Source organism: Lucilia cuprina, chromosome 4, assembly GCF_022045245.1.
Source record: "Lucilia cuprina isolate Lc7/37 chromosome 4, ASM2204524v1, whole genome shotgun sequence".
NCBI classification, from domain to species: domain Eukaryota; kingdom Metazoa; phylum Arthropoda; class Insecta; order Diptera; family Calliphoridae; genus Lucilia; species Lucilia cuprina.
This window is the reverse complement of record NC_060952.1, coordinates 28,236,866-28,245,097: the sequence shown is the minus strand read 5'-3', so window position 1 is coordinate 28,245,097 and position 8,232 is coordinate 28,236,866. Positions and strand designations below refer to the sequence as shown.

Genomic DNA, 8,232 nt, shown 5'->3' with positions numbered 1-8,232 from the left:
CTTTTAAAATTATTTCTTTTTAATGGACAATTTATTTATATTTTATAAAAAATTTTCTTTCTTCTTGTTTTTATAAAATTTTAGAAAAGAAAATTTTTAAAAAGGAAATTTTAAAAGAACTTTTAAATTTTTTTCATAAATTTAATTTTTTATACGATTTTAGAAAATTCTGTCTATTTTATTAAAAAATGTTCGAAAATTCTTTTTTAGAAATTTTAGAAAATTATTTCTATTTTATAAAAAATTTTCGAAATTTCAAATTCTTTCTTTTAATTATTTTTATTTAATAATTTTAGTAAATTTTATTATTTGTATAAACTTATATATTTTTAATAGACAATTTTAGAAATTACTTCCTATATTATTTTTCTTTGTATTTAAAAAAAATATATGGAATAGTTTCGAAATTTTAAAATTTATTTTTATTTATAGAAAATTATTATAAATTTTTCTTCGAAAATTAATTTAAAATGAATTTTTTAATTTCTATTTTAAAAAAAAAAATTAATTTTTTTTTCCATTTTCTAGAATATTTTAAAAAAATGTATTTTTTTTAAAATCAAAAATTTTTTCTATGCTTTAAAAAAATCTAATTTTTTTCTTTTCCATTGAAAATTTCCATTAAAATGTTATTTAATACCGAATTGTTCCTTTTATTTTATAGAAAATAAATACTTTCTATTTTAAAAAAAATCGAAATTTATAGAAAATTTTGGAAATTTTAAAATTTTCTACAAAATTATAGAAATGTAAAATATTCTTTATATTTCCCAGAATATTTTTGAAATTGTTTCAAAGTTTAGAAATTTAAAAAGATTATAAAATTTTTTTTATTTTATAGAAAAAAAAGAATAATATTCTTTTAGTGATATCGAAAGTTTTTGAAAATTTAAATCATAAAATTTCAAATATTTCTACCTTTAGAAAACTTCTTTTTATTTAATAGCAATATTTTGAAATTTTCAGTCTAAGAATGTTTTTATAGCTAAATTTAAAATCCACCTATAACTACCAATAAATCCTTTCACCCACAAGTGTTATAATATCCTTGACTTTAACACTTCATTTTCCAGTTCATAAAATTCTTTCAACCCAAAAAAAATCATCAGCATAACATATGGCACAGCTTCCAAAAACTGAACAAGAACGATGCAAACCTAATAAACAAATAAGGAACTCAAATTATATTGACCTCCCGAAAAAATTGCCTAAATTTCAACAATTGACTGCACAATTTAAACATTATGATCAACATAGCCACACAAACATTAATATCCAGCATCTTTGGTTAAATGATGAGAAAATTGCCAAAAAATGTATTGTTAACAGGAGAATATCAAATATCAAAAAGTTTGAATGCACACAGACTTTAAGGCAGGTGTTTAAAATAAAACTTTTGCTTAATAAACTCATTCATAAAACAAAGACGAACATGGAAAGCATACACACATAAAACAAAATTGTATGCAAATAATAACACACGTATAAATATTTAACAAAATATAAACAAAAGCTAAAGTTAATGAAAATAATCAGACTAAAATTTAAATATTCACACGCTTCTCAATATGTACTACAAAAAACAAACACCCATTCCAACTGTTGAATTGTCAACAAAGTTTGTTCTTTTTTGTATTAAATTTTTCTCAACTTTTTCTATATTTATATGCAGATACAATTAACATACTTGTAGATACACAGATAGATAGCTATGTATTTAGTTTGAAAAATTAAAATTTTCCTTTTCGTGACGTAAGTTTTATATTAATAGAACTGAACTACTTATCGTGATGTAAATGTAGTTATAAATTCTTTTTGAGTATATTAGCCCACGCTGATATCAGGGTAGCGTGGCCGAGCGGTCTAAGGCGCTGGTTTAAGGCACCAGTCTCCTCGGAGGCGTGGGTTCGAATCCCACCGCTGCCAAGTAATTTTTTGCTTAATCTTTTTTAATTATTTTTTAAATTTTTTATTTAAGAGTATATGTGGTTTTCTTATCTTTTATTATTATATGGTCAAATATTGCTAAAAAATCCATGATTCATGTTCAGTTCCTTTGTTTATCAACTGATGACCCTTGTTTGCCCTTAAAAAATTTTCCTAATATGTACATCTTTCGACTACTTTATACACATGTGTGTCTCTCAAAGGTAGTGTCATTCTTATTTTTACTAAAAATGTTGTGAAATTGTTAGGTTTATAATTAAATTTAAATTGAAATATTATCTTATCAAAGAGACAATATAGTTGCATTTTTATGGAATTATAAATAGATGGATAGATAGATAGATAGATAGATAGATAGATAGATAGATAGATAGATAGATAGATAGATAGATAGATAGATAGATAGATAGATAGATAGATAGATAGATAGATAGATAGATAGATAGATAGATAGATAGATAGATAGATAGATAGATAGATAGATAGATAGATAGATAGATAGATAGATAGATAGATAGATGGATAGATAGATAGATAGATAGATAGATAGATAGATAGATAGATAGATAGATGATCAGTTAGTTTACAATAACTAGTACTTATTGATGTATAAAATATTAAATGTATCTAAGAGAATATAAAATTAAAACATGCAAATATGTACATATGTAATGTTTATAAATTAATTGCAGTAGCATAGATTTCACTCGAAATTTTGTTGGTACATACATATATATCTTGCCTGGTTGTCTAATTTTTTGTAAGTGTCGTTGTCATTGTTGGCAAAGTTGCAGCAACAACTGCCACAGAAGTTGTTGTTATTACTAATGTAGCTTCTGCATCAATTAAATTTGGCCATTGAGTTACAACTTTGCAGTTTGCTACCAAACTTGCCCTCATAGCCAATGTTGCTACTGCTGTTATTGTTTTTTAATTTGCAAAAACAAAAAAAGAAAATTGTTCGTTAATACAAAAAGAGTAAAACAACAACTAAACAACAAACTAAGAAATAAACCTGGTTACGAAACCCTGAAGAAAAAAACTTCCGCATTCATTTAAGATCATTTCTGTCGTTTGTTGCAATTGCTGTTGCTCTTGCTGCAACAGCAAGAGTTGCAGTTGCTGTTGTTGTTATTATTTTTGTTGGTTTCTTGTTTTTTTGCTGCCTTTACTGCCTGCTGGTCTTGCTATATGTTTATCTGTCTGACAAACTGACTGCCACATTTATTTCCAATTCCAGCTTTAGTGTTTTTTGCTTTTTGTATTATTTTTTTACAAATAGTTAATGTTAAAGCTAAGAAATTCATATTATGTCTCTTACATATTAGACAAACATCGGTATTTTAAATGAAACAACTTAGTCATGTGATTTGTCAAAATCTGGCCTCAATGGTACCAAAACAAAGAGGGAGATATTGTATGTTTAATGGATTACTGTGGAGAAATCATACTTGTACTACTTAGTATTTTAAAATTAATATCATAAATTTGACAGTGAAATTTTTGAGTATTTTTTTTTTTAAGATGAAAGGTTATCAATTTATATTTCAAATAAACAGTAGCAATTTTTTAACGACTGTAGATATTATACCAGAAACTTTAATGACATACATTAACCTTGAGGTTATTGCAATCCAAAAGGTAAAGATATGTTACCAGTACCTCTAGTCTGCCGAGACTATAAGCTGGTGATGTTTTAATATATCCTCAGCCTTTCCTTGCAATTATTTCACATGGGTTCGAACCAGAGAACTACATAATCTGGTACCACGCGAACCGGTATAGTTTTAGACTTTGTCTCGGTTATTGGAGAGGTTAAATACCTGCGGTTATTTTCATACATAGTAGGGTAGAAAGGGGACCATATGCCACTTTTTTTGAGGCGGCCTCCAATTAAAACTACAATAATTATTCTTACTTTTTTTCTTGATTCGGATACTTAGATATGTTGGTTTTAGTTTTATTCCTTTCAATCTTTCCTAAGTCATCCTCATGTACATATTTTTTAATTGTTCCGCACTAATCAAAAACGGCGATACCGCCCTATCCATGGGGTAAATGCGCCAAGTGGATGGGGCAGATTTGTCATTAGTAAAATAAAAGAAAAAAATTACAAAAATAATACTTATTTTGCTATTTTATACTTTAATTCATTAAACAAAGTATAATAATATAATAATAATGATTTTTTCTATATTTTAACCAAATTTTGTTCTACATCACAAGCATTACATATATTTGGCGCATGTGTCCCACGGGCAGGTCTGGGGTTTATTTTCAATTTTTTCGGGCTTCAAATTATATTGTCGAAAATTGTTCACTATGATTGACCTTCTAATACTGACCAATATATTTTTTCTATCACAAAAACAAAAAAGCTAGCACAAAAAGTTCACACAGTGAAATATTTTCACAGCCCTTTGAAAAACAATTGCTTATGTCTTCCTACCATCATATGTAAAGTTAATGTTTCAAATTTTCAGGGATGATAGATAATCGATAAACGAAAACAAAATTTGATAATGCGATAAAATGGATTACTCGGTTTTCAAGTTATTCGCATTGACAGATGTGCCCCTATTGCGAATGATCCCCCTTCTACCCAACATCGAATTCGTGAAACTTATGGAGTCTAGATGAAATAATGGACCGATCTTAATCATTTTCAATATTCTTCGTACAAGATCAAGTATCAAATTTCATTGAATTATCTTCAAAATTGCGACCTGTGGTTTAATTACAAATTTTACATGGACGGACAGACGGATGGACAAAATCGACTCAGCAAATGATTCTGTGCCGATCGGTATACTTTAAGGTGGGCATAGGACCAATATTATTGTGCGTTACAAACATCAACACAAACCCAATATACCCTCCTCACTTCCCCCCGGAGGCATGTTACCTTAGCGAGACCTCCGCCTTGGGGTATAAAGAGGTGGCCAACACCTCCAGTCTGGCCGGGACTGAAAAATTGGTTACAGTCTACTGCTTGGTTTAGTCCCTGCATAGATTGACAGAGGTCAGACCAGAGCACCGCATAATCTGGTACTACGGGTGGCCAGTTGCCCGCAGGACTATGTCCTGGCTAGTCAGTTGTCTACCCTGAGAAAGACCACCGTGAGATAAGGCCATCAAGGCAGGTGCTCACGTTAAAATCTCGACATTCATACCCTCCCCACTAAAGTGATGTAGGGTATAAAAGGTTATTAAAAAAATTATCAATTCATGGAATATGTAATTCGGATATAATTTAAGAATTTAGTTACGAGTTATTAAACAAATTCAATCATTGAATTTTTTTTCGTCTTAAGTACATACAATTAGTATGTATGTAAGTGTGTGTTTTCATAAAAATTTAGCACAATATGATTTCATGTAAATTCTTAAGAAATTCAAATAGAATTCTTTTAAAATTATTGACAGCGAAACCGTTTGTAACCTATTTAAATAGACAATAGAAATACATGTGTACGACCAAATATAATTGATTGATTAATAGGTCAGAAACCGTTATTAGGCCAAATCAAAATAAAAAACTATTAAGACATAAACTATCTACTACAATTTATATGTACAATATTTGAAGCAAAAATGCAGTATGGGTGTACGTGAATGAGTTTAAGACTAAAACTTCTTATTAATTTTAAATGCAAATTGCATAATTATAGTGACTCTCCCTAATAATAGCTACAAGAACAAAAACAACATGAAAACATATCATACCTTAACAAAAACATTGAATGGAAGTCGTCTCCTCTAGACCACGTAGCAGAATGGACATGTCGAAAACATAACAATTACACCATTTTTTTCTCTCTTAATAGTTTGGAACCATAAAAAAATTACACTAAAATACATGTATGCATTTTATAGCCTCTATAATTCTTTCTCTAAACGTTTTTATAGTTTTGTTTAAGTTTTTTACAATACAAAAAAAAAATAAAAAATCGCCAGAACAAGAAGTACAAATAAGAACAGAAAAAAACAACAACAATAATAACAAAACTGTTCTTATGCCAAACTGAACAAACGAGGGAATGAACTGAAAAATTCAACCAAACCAAACCAACTACCATCCAAACGATGACGATGGCAATACAAATGGCCCTGTTTACCGTTAGGTTTAAGTTTAAAAAACTCGGTCAAGAGTGTCTCATTCCTGCTGTGATTGCATAATATCCCGTTGGTTGGTGTGTGTGTGTGTGTGTGTGTCTGTTTTTTTGTTCTCCTTCTTTCGTTTTTATCATTTTCTTCTGTTGTTGCTGTTATTGCTACCGTTGCTGCTGCTCGTTGTTGATTATTGGTTGCTGTTGCAGTTACATTAAATGATCATTGCTGTTGTTTTTGCTGTTCTGGTAGCGGTTTCTATTCTGTTAGTGGTATTTTGTTGTTATTGTTTCCAGTTATATTTGTTGTTTCAAGTTGTATCGGTCCTATAAATAACATAACAATAATACGAATATACAACACGAAAAGTGGTAGCAGTTTTCCTATACATACATATGCGTGTTTGTATTCATGTTCTTGTAATTTGCTGTTAAACTGTTATAAATCAAAATATTCGATTTTATTTTACTGTGGTTGTATGAGAACATTGATACCGTCCCATTGAGTTTCCAATTCAAAGTCATTTCATTAGGTTTTTAAGATGGAATACGGTATTTTATGAAATTTTATTTGATGTAATTTTACACATACCCCTCTTTAGTCCCAAGAACCTAAGAAAAGTGGTTGAAATCGGTCTATTATTTCGCCTAGCCCTCTCATACTCACTTGTGAAGATAGACATATGGTGGGTTATGACCGATATTCTTGTTTTGAAAATTTTCCACTTCAGCTTCCGTATTTCCCGTCACGGTATGATGTCAGAGAATATTATGGCTGATTTGAACACGACTTCAAATTATTAAAAATCGAGTGCCGAGTTATGACTCTTTAATGTCAACCGAACAGTATATAATCACATAGTACATTTTTCTAGATACAAACACATTTATGTGAATAATTGAAAATTCTGTATTTTGTCAACATACTATTCTTTCACTTGATGTTCTCCCAGTACTCCCAGAACAAGAGAAGTATACTGAATAGAAGGATTTGATTTTGCCACTAATTAATTTAAAGTGGCATTACAATCAATAATCTAAAGAACTACTGCATCGAATGGAAAAAAAGCTTATATATATATTTACATATGTATCCGTTAGATAGCGTCGCAGTATTCATTTTTGTATTATTTAAACAGTTATTGGTTGTATACATAGATCTTTATATTCAAACAAGGCCGTGCCACACGGACTGGCCACCACTGGTACATACAGTTTTAAATCATATTTCGAGTAAACGATCAAGTTTTTAACAAACAGATTGATTTAATTATATTGGAGTATTTCCCAATGAAAGTTCTGGTATAATAGTCCAATTCACAATCGGTGTTGTACAGTTGTATCGTAGTATGTCGTAATTTTTTGTTGTTCTGATGTTTGTAACGCACAATAATATTGGTCCTATACCCACCTTAAAGTATACCGATCGGCACAGAATCATTTGCTGAGTCGATTTGGCTATGCCCGTCCATGTAATATTCGTAATTAAACTACAGGTCGCAATTTTGAAGATAATTCAATGAAATTTGGTACTTGATCTTGTACGAAGGATATTGAAAATGATTAAGATCGGTCCATTATTTCATCTAGACTCCATAAGTTTCATTAATAAGTTTCATATACTTAAAGTATACCAATCGGCTAAGAATCATTTTCTTTTGAGATAATTCAATGAATATTGGCATCTGGTCTTCTATGGTACCATAGACGATGTCTATTGAAAATGGTTAACATCGGTCCATTATTTTACCTAGATCCCATAGAACTGAACCCGCCAAATGGGACTTTTAAGTTCATAATTATGTTTAATATACTCGTATCTCAACAAAATGCCGCAAAACAAAGTTCTATACTAGCCTCGATGACCCTCATGAACTAAATAAAAAGCCCTATAAAAAGCACCCATCAAAATTTTACTTAAATATCCACATTTTTATTAAACAATAATTGGCTTAAGTATAACTGCGGCAAGTTACAATTCAACTTAAATGCTATATTATGAAAACTAAATCACATTTTATTCGTATACAGGGTATTATATGTCGGCCTCGCCCGATTAAAACTTCTTACTTGTTTATTATTAATTTGTTTTTGTTTCAGAAAAGTTTTATTTGAAACATTTTTATGACATACAATGCTACAACGATACGACATCGATTGTGAATTGGACAAATGT

The 8,232-nt window shown here is 29.5% G+C and overlaps 1 non-coding gene across 1 annotated transcript; it reads left to right on the top strand.

Annotated features, from left to right (window-relative positions):
- The first annotated feature begins 1,844 nt into the window (after nt 1–1,844).
- Trnal-aag lies at nt 1,845–1,926 on the top strand. Its single transcript has one exon. It is a non-coding gene; the product is annotated as a tRNA-Leu (tRNA).
- Nucleotides 1,927–8,232: the final 6,306 nt, after the last annotated feature.